The following is a 10,257-nucleotide window of genomic DNA, read 5'->3' as shown; positions in this document are numbered from 1 at the left end:
AGCGAAAAATCAATGTCCGTAAATGCATCAATTTTTTTTTTGACAAAAAACATGTTTTTTTTTTCAAAAAACATGATCACAGGGCTGATCTCCACTAATTCAAACATGCTGAACACAACTACGACATCCGATTGAGAAACAACTTGCATCATCAGATCCCAACTAGATCATACACATAAACTATTGTATCGATATATATATATATATATATATATATATATGTTTGAATCACTAAAATATGAGAACTACTGTGTGAACCGCGATTTTCATGGTTTTTTGTTATTTTTTCTTGAATCTAACCATACATATGTGATCTACATGCTTGGTTTTATAAGTCCCACTCTTGAATTATCCAATTTTGATGCATAAACAAGATTTTTTAAGGCTTTAAAATCAATGACGCATAATCTTCATAAATATTCAAGCATTCAAAAATCACATCTTTTTGTCGAAAATACATGATCCAATAGTTGATTTCCAGTAAATTCACCATGCCAAGCACATCCACATGGTTGGATTTGCAAAAAAAGTGTATATATATATATGTGTGTGTGTGTGTGTGTGTGTGTGCGTGCGCGCCCGCACACGCACGTAGGCACTAAACGGCTGGTTAGCCAACAAAGGGCCAGCCCGAACCAGGCCAGGACATTTTCCAAGCCCTAATTGGAAATGGTGTCTCCATTCCAATGAAAGGCTCTCAGACAGAGCCCTATATGTTTTGTTCATCCTTATCTTTGTGAGAATGTCAAGACTACTTCCACAGCATCAAATGCTTAAAAATCATGTATAGTCATACCATTTATCAATTTAGAAACCTAAAACCAACAAAACAGCCACATGAAAGCCATATCAAATACTAGAGTGCATATAACCGACTCAAATGGAAGATCTTGTTTCCCCACTGCATCATAAAGCCTAAGTAGATCTCCACTTTATTTCAGAAACCAAACCTCCCTATTTCTTCTTTAATTTTATTTCAGCATTCAGCTCGCAGGAAAGGCAGCGGTATGAGATTGCAATATGACCACACTTTGCAACCCTCGAATTCACCATCCATGGTTTTTGTTCACGCGAATCGAGCTTATCCTTCAACTGCAAAACATAGCATTCAAGTGAGAAGGACTAAGCCAATGTAGTTTTACACTACCAGGACAGCAACCTTAAGTACAGCAGGCAGAGCCAGCGCGACTAGGTCTATGATCCTGGGGTAGTTTCTCTGAGTAAAAAAGTGAGAAGGATTAAGCCAGTGAGTCATTTACCTGAATCGCTTTAGAAAATTTTGGTCTTATGCAAGCACCCACCTGTTTTTTTTTTTCAAAATTATTCAAGAAACACCTTCAATTCCAACTAATAGTCACAAATATCGGCCACTTTTTTGAAAAGCTCGTGATTCTATCATGAGATTTTCAAAGATTTAAATAATCTTGAAAAGTGATATTTTCAAAATATCACCTATTTCAGAAATCATCTTGTTATTCACGTGATATTTATGTATTAAGTTCTCTCATTTTTCTTATATTCTAAGTTTGTCTGTATTTCTGCAATATTTTCTAGAGAATTTTTTTTTTATTGCAAGGTTTTCCTTTTTTGAGAAAATTTCGATAATGATATTTGTGACTATGCTCCCAATGTACACTTAGCCCATATTTCGACTGGCCAAATATGACTCAAATTAAATCCAAAACGCCACCATTTTAGCTTTGATTAAGTTAGAGGCACTATTAATTAAGAAACTACTGCACACTGCATTAGTGAAAATATTGGCCACCCTCAACTATACAATACTCTCTAATAGGATCATCTTATTTCTTCGCCTTTTTTTTATTTTCTTGTTGATCAAACTCTAATGATATGATCTACATGGTTGGTTTAGTTAAATGCATGTATTAGATTGTTCAATTTCATTGTATATGACTTTTTTTAAGTGCTTCAAATTCAACAAGTAAAAATTTCACAAATAGAAAAGTTTCATGTTTTTACATGGGAACCACTCGATCCAAAGTATGTCTCATAATAAATGTACCATGTTGAGTGCACCTGGGGGTCAGATTGATCAACAGAAGCTCACACCTATGAGTTTCAGCTACAAGAGTATGGTATTCTAGTGTAGCCAATAATTTCCTCTCTATAATTATTATCTCGTCTTTATCTCATTTTTTGATGTTAGCAAAATTACCCTTAGGGTGCATTTGCATGTCGCAGAAGGATGCTCTGCGCCGCAATCAACGCCCCCAACAAGAAACATTTCCACTAAAGAGGTGGTGGTGGTGGTGGTGGGGGTGGGTGGGGGGGGGGGGGTCTGTCATTGATTTCAGGGCTCCCTTACCGCAAGGAAGGGGGCCACACGTTTGTGTTGCCACGGTGGGCACCACGAAAACACATTGAATGTTGCGCATTTTTGCGAAAAGACCTAGTTTTCCACGGCATGCAAAAGGGCCCTTATGATACTTATCCCACCTTTGAATCCATGTGATCACTTGAATATGAAGATTAAGACACAATATTAAGGTAGAATAATCATACTCTAAACCTTATCCCTATAAAAATTAATTTGGACATCTAATGCCACCCACCGGTAAGAAAACTCTAACAAGCTTTGGATGTTAGACACTAATGAACAAGAAGCCCTTCAGCTCAATATCCGGGATGAACTAAAAAAGAATAATAGTGTGGATTGCATTGTGATTCATTGGCAAGTGATAATGATACATAGTAGAAAAACTTGCAATCTTAAAATATTAGAAGATATAAACTGTTTAAAAGTGAAAATCACACCAAAATTGTGACAATCATGATATTCTGAGAATAGGAAATCAATCTATCATACTATAACTGTTAATTTTTTGAGAATTTATCATGATAAAATTGCAGTGGGAGTTCATTTGTGACTATGGATTGTAAATTTTCTCTTAGATTTGGTGAAGAGTTATTCTTGTAGAATGAATATTATACAAGATGAATGACTCTTGTATTAGATATTGTACTATTGTAACAATAGGTATATGTATTTAAAGTCTCCTAGACTCATGATAATATAATCTATCCTGCTATAACTAAATCAATGCTATGGAATTATGGAAGAGGGCGCACGAAAAGCTTTTAAAAAATATCTTGTATATAGATTAAAAGAAATAAAAAGGAAAAGAAGATCAGAATGAGTTAATGAAAGACACATCTATACAAACAGAATCTTGTGGTTCACAAAAAAAAATGATGAAAGAAAATAAAATGGGAATACAACAATAAATGGATGAACTACAAGGTGATCTCTGGACCTACTTAAGTCCATCTTTAAATATTTTATTCCAATTTTTGGTAGAGAAACTAGGTTTTAATTGTCCACAAGATTTGAACCAAAAATCCCTCTTTCAATAGCTATTCGAATATCAATTTGATTTTATGTTAGCAATGTAAATAATAGAGGGTTAATTTTTACATCACTAGGAGGCGGGCCCATTAAGTGACCCGATTCTTGATGAGGGTTTTCTTTTTTCATAAAAAAAACAATAGAGGTCAAATTTTTTATTAAGGTTGCTCGTAGAAAAGTTAAAAATAAAAAAATAAGAAATAGGCATATGGTCTTTGTTGATGTAGAGACAACATATGGTAGAATTTCAAGACAACTAATTTAGCTAATACTGAGAACACGAGTCCCATATAAGTATATTTGTCATTTAAGATTTGTGCTAGAGCTGCAAAAGATGTGAAATCTATACCAAGCATATTTTTTGAGCCATAATTATTTGCATTAGTTGTATATGAAGTAAGGATATAAATGATTTAGATTGGGGTTGGAAGTAAATTCCATATTTGACTAATCTTGGTTAAATGAATTCAATTTAGGATTTAAGTATGGACAATGAAAATTTCACAGCAAATCCAACTTTTTAAATGTAAATGGATTCTGATATCCATAAAATCTGGATATTCCTCAGATTCAATAGCAAAAAATTAAAACTATATCCACATTCTGTTATAATTAGATATGGTTTTGGCTTACCAAATTCAACTAAATAGAGTCAAATTCAGCCGGATATCAAATAAAATCTGATCCATCGACATCCCTACATCCCTAATATGAAGTCACATGTTTTATTCAAGACAACTCTCATGGTATACATTCTTAGGCTTAGGCTTTTTTTTGTTTTATTTTTAAATTCTAATTATACAGGTGATCTACGTACTTGATTTAATAGGGATCAACACTTGGTGCATTCGAATACAAGACATGGGTCCGTTTTTATAAGGTTCAAAAAATCAATAGTCCAAAATCTATGAGGCTACATATATCATTATTTTCATTTAAAACACATGATCCGGGTATTGATTCTTAATAAATTGACCAGAACACATCTATGGTATTGGAATGGCAAAAAAAAAACACCAGAAAAGCCAAAAAAACCCATTTAGCATTTTTTGCATTTCTCTCTCTCTCTCTCTCTCTCTCTCTATATATATATATATATATATATATATATATATATAGCAAATTGAAACCTACAAAATACAAAACCTACTAAATGAAACATGCTATTTGATTTTCACGAATTTATGTTTTTTTTTGAGATTTTGACCGTACAATGTGATATATATGCTTGTTTTTATTGGAATCACTTTTTGAAGCGTTTGATTCTAATACATGGATAGGTTTTTATAAGGTTTCAAAAATCAACGTTCTACAATTTTCATAAAATTTTTACGTTCCAAATACCGTTTTTCCATCCAAAATACATGATCCATGTATCTACTATGGGGTCAAAAAAATATCGAAAATCCACTATCATGTTTTATTTAGTAGGTTTTATATCTTGTAGGTTTCCATTTCCCTATATATATATACATATAGGTGCCCTTTTATTAAACTAATCATAGGTGAAGTTGAATCAATACAATTTAACTATGTTATAACTAAAAAAATATCTTGATAATTACCATTAGACTTTTAGAAAAGCGACTATAGAGTTTGACTTGGTTGATAGAGAGATTTGAGATTGACATTGACAAGCACCAAATTGAATCCCTCCATGCAAAGTCATTAATCTTGTTCTCTATATGCTCCATTGCTTGTGCAAAGTAGGGGTCATCATCTTGTTGGAGGCTTTGACTTCCTTGTCCAAGTTTATCATCCTACACATGAAAAAAAAGAAATATAACTAAATCATCCTACAAAACAATTCTACAACAATTGCTCTACCATGGGGGGTTATACTGCAAACTTAACTACGTACCAACTCATTAAAAAGACTGACAATAAGCGATTACTTGCATCTTACCTGCTCTATCCGTGGATACATGCCCTCTCCCTTATTCATGTATTTGTGGGATTCATTCATGGAGGACAAATTTTCATATGACATGTTTCTAGATTTAAACCTCTTCTCTTGGTGCCCTTTAGAAAACAATACATCATGATATTATATTACAAAATAAAAAATAAAAAAAATACACACGCAAATCACAAAGAAGAATGTGTTTAGACTTTAGCAATCATAACTTAACTATCATTAAAATAAATAAAAAAACTATTTGTACCTCTCATCTTTTCAACTTGTAAAGAAAGAACAACCAAAAGCTAGCCACTAGGACTACCTGCACCCCTATCCGCAACCGTAAGTTCTTACAAGTGCAGCGAAGAGGACTCCATGGTATTTTCTTTTTGTTGAACCAGGTCTAACCACTATGCTTTATTTGTACATGATAATATGGAAAGTCTTAATTGAAATTAAACAAAAAATAAAAAGCTAAACATGTCAAGTAATAAAAAAAATGATTCACCCATGAGGGCTCTGCTCACTTGGTGGGGCAACTCGTAAATGCACCAAGTTGACAAGATGTTATAAGTTAAAAACCCTAGAGTGCACAACTCTTGGCATGAGTCCCAAGTTGGGCCAACAATTGTAGGCAAGGAAAGCCTCAATAATGAATTCGCTAAATGAAGATGTTTTCGCCCCATTATCCAAAAAAGAAGAAAAATCTTAATTGAAATTAAACAAGAAAAAAACTAAATAAGTCGAGCAATAAAAGAAAATGATTGGCTCATGAAGGCTTTATTCTTTTGGTGGGGGTGACTTGTGAACGTTATCAAGTTGACAAGATGTTCCGAGTTTGACATCCATGGGTGTGTGACCTTTGTTGTTAGGCTAAAAGTGTTCAAAATCCTTATGAGCAAGTGGGGTTTAGGGTTTTGTGCCAAAAGTGGAAGGAAAATCTTAATTGAAATTAAACAAGAAAAAAGTTAAACAAGTCAAGTAATAAAAGAAAATGATTCGCCCATTAGGGTATTGTCATTTGGTAGGGACAACTCAAGAATGTCACCAAGTTGACGTACTAGTTCAAAACCCATGAGGTGTGCTACCTTTGCCATGGCTGAGGATGGGTGTACTCCTTGTGGGCAAGGTCGCCTGTTTTATGCCAATAAACTCAGTAAGTGGAGAGGTTTTTCTCCTATGATTTGAAAAAAGAAAGAAAGTCTTAATTAAAATTAAATAATAAAAAAGCTAACCAAGTCAACTAAATAAATAAAATGATTTGGCAAAAGTTGAAACAAGTCATCGTGGGTGGTATATTTAACTTGTTTTCAAAGACCAGTAACCCAAGACAGGCTAAAATGATTTGGTTTATTTTTGCCTCATTGATTTTATTTATGTGGCAAAGAAAAGGAGAGTCATGCTCATTTACTTGCAGAAGGTTTGGGATACTGGAGAGTTGACGTGGTGGTTTTGTATTAAATTTCAGAACTCCCTACGTGAAAAGATCAGGTGCGATTGCACAAATATTTGTGCATTAAGCACCTGATCACCCTCCATCTTGGGGACAGGGCCTGTCAGGTGTGGGACCCAAGACCTAATGGATGGAGATGGGTACTTAATGCACTGTTTTTTGTGCAATCATATTGCACCATTCCCTACGGGAGGAAGGGTTTCCTCACCCATAGTTGAAGTTGGTTTGTGCCAAAGGGGTGTGGGTGGTACATTTGACTTGTTTTCAAAGACTATTTACTCAAGATAGGCTAAACAGAATTGGTTTATTTTTGCATTATTGATTTTATTTATGTGGCAAAGAAGAGGACAGTCATGGTCATTTATTTTTTTCATGTCACATGGTGCAGACAGTTTGGTCATTTATTTGCATCTGGTTTGGGATACTGGAGAGTTGACGTGGTTGGTTTTGTATTAAATTTCAGATTGTCTGAATCCAATGTTGGGATGTGGTGTTTCACATTGTTTTGTGGAAGTTGTGGAAAATTAGAAATTCTATTCTCCATCAAGACGAGCGCTATTCCAAAGAAAGATTAGTGACAAAAATTTGGCATGCTTGTGCAGAAAATTTCATGGGTCTTTGTTGGTCCTCTGATATGGGTCCGGTGGTAAAATTGTTTGCATTAGGTGGACCTGGATGTGTTCTCATGGTGCAGCCATGTGTTAATCAGATATGCAGTGCCTTAATTTAGTGAGATGAAGATGCCAGATTATGTTGCACTATCCCCTCACAAATTTTTTTATCAGGGGACAATGGTGTTGGGAGGGTGGTGTGTGTTTTCCCCGAAACACAAATTCGCGTGTTCCTGTGTGTACGGAGGAATATCTTGAGACCCATGATAATTCATATGCCAATGTTGCCCACGATGATTTTATAATAAAATAACATATAAAAAAGGTAGATATGCTTATGCGTTGGATGAAAATGTCCTCCTGTTCCCTGTAAATAGATTTGTACGTTTCGCCTTTGTTTTTAACTTATGTTACAACACATGGCTGTCTTCTCGTTCCTGCCTGATGAGTTGTGGAGCCTGATTGGGGGTCCGGGGGCCACCCTTGGCGGGGGGCGTAGGGGGCAGCGCCCCCCAGAATTTTTTTTTTTTGGGCTTATGTTTGAGACTCAGTTTCTTATGGATCAGACCCAACTTGTTTAGGTTTAGAGTTGTCGACCTTGCCTTGTATAAATTCTTTCTTTTCTTTCTCTCTTGTAACTGTTGAAAAAAGCAATAAGATTTCTCTCTGAGCGGCCGTGGTTTTTTTTATTCTCTCTCTGTTGAAAAAAACGATTTACAGTAGAAATCAAATCACAGAGTAGCGATTTACAGTAAAAATACATAATAACAGTAGGAATTTATAATAAAAATCAGATAAGAGAGTAGCGATTTACAATAGAAATCAAATCAAAGAGTAGCGATTTACAGTAAAAATCTCATTTATACTGTAAATCACTATTCTCTGATTTGATTTCTACTGTAAATCGCTACTCTTTGATCTGATTTCTACTGTAAATCGTTACTCTCTGATTTGATTTCTACTGTAAATCACTACTCTCTAATCTGATTTCTATTTTAAATCGCTACTCGATTATCTGATTTTTATTGCAAATCACTACTCTCTGATTTGATTTGTACTGTAAATCGCTACTCTCTTATTTGATTTTTACTATAAATCGCTAGTCTCTTATCTGATTTTTATTGTAAATCGCTATTCTTATATCTATTTTTTACTGTAAATCGCTACTCTCTGATTTGATTTCTACTGTAAATTGTTACTCTCTAATTTGATTTCTACTATAAATCGCTACTCTTATCTGATTTCTACTGTAAATCGCTAGTCTCTTATCTGATATCTATTATAAATCGCTACTCTCGGATTTGATTTCTACTTTAAATCGCTAGTCTCTTATCCGATTTCTACTGTAAATCGCTACTCTCTGATTTGATTTCTACTGTAAATCGTTACTCTCTTATCTGATTTCTATTATAAATCGCTACTCTACTCAGTTTGACGTTGCCATCATTATCGTTGTTGTAAATCGCTATTCTTTGTCTACTCAGTTCGATATTTATACCCTCGTATCATGATGAACAATAGACAAAATGCTGATTTTTCTGGTAGTTCAACTATTTCTCACTAACAAACAACGACAAAGAGTGCTCCGACGATAATAGACGACGACGACGACAAAGGGTGCTCTGGCGACAACAAACAACGGCAAAGGGTGCTCCGACGGCAGCAAACGATGGCAAAGGGTGTGTCATCAATCGGAGCTCCTGTTACATCAAATGGTGCATCACCAAAGGGTGCTCCAGAACAGTTAGGGTGACATATTGCGAGGAGCTCCTGTTAAAGCAGAGGAGTTTACTCCTTAGGGCAAAAATGATGATGATTTTAACCCTTTCTGGCAGGAGGACATTTTTGTCTTTTACTCGAAACATCGTTTTATGGCGCTAATGGAGGAAAAGGGTACTTAAGTCTTTGCAAACGCACCAAACTCCGATGTTAAGTGATGCTGATACACACGGGGAAATGAGCTCCACGTGCTTACATACGTGGCGCTCATTTATACCCGAGAACACGCACCAGCGTGTTCCGAAGGAGAACATATAACCTGCTTTGAATGGTGTTTCCCATCCAGTTCCTTTTTGGAAGAGTAATGCTCTTATCTCCAACATATAGACCTTAATCATGAGTCAAGTTGTCATCCTCTCGAACAACAAAAGTTGGTGCAATAATGTTTGAGCTGTTGTGCATTGGCGTGGAGGATGTGTTGTTGCTATATGCTTAGTTTTCTGATTTGCTATCTAGTCGGTCTCCGTTAAGAGAGCGAGTTTTGCTATGGGTCATATTTTTCTTTTGTTATGCAAAGTTAATTATGCATGTTGGAAAGATAAACCACCTGGTTGTCTCCCACCCTTGGGATGATGATTGCAATTTGTCTTATATCAATAGAAATTAAAGCTATGCTCCAAAGTTTGCATTAAAAAAATAGATCATGTCAATAACTACCTTGAAGAAGTAAAAAAATACCGCATAAAGTGAAAGAGATTGCGAGAAAGCGATGCGAATTAGGAGACACCATACAATATTCATCAATCGTAGTAGCAGATTGAAAACTATTACTAGTAGATAGCACCGAGGTCGGCACCAACTTAGGCGGAGGAGCATGTACAACCCGATCCTTTTGCTCTACCACCTAGCTTACAACCTTATATACGCATTGCGTGGCTAGTTGGACCATAAGGCCTTGTAAATATGATGTAAATTTGTCCCTTATCTATTTTTTAGAATGATCCACTTGTAGTGGGTGTTTCATTACTTTCAGAGTCGTAGGGTCTTAGGCCAACTTAAAAGCCTGCATGTATGCGTTAGTGAAAGCGTGATTGTGCTCATCTTCTACTAATGTACAATTGCTCTTTTTTAATATATAGATATTTTCTTCAAGTGCTTTGCGTTCTTGTTTTCTACTTATGTGATAATCTGCACATGTGCTTGTGAT

Source organism: Nuphar pumila, chromosome 9, assembly GCF_984573655.1.
Source record: "Nuphar pumila chromosome 9, dmNupPumi1.hap1.1, whole genome shotgun sequence".
NCBI lineage: Eukaryota > Viridiplantae > Streptophyta > Magnoliopsida > Nymphaeales > Nymphaeaceae > Nuphar > Nuphar pumila.
This window is presented reverse-complemented; position numbering follows the sequence as displayed.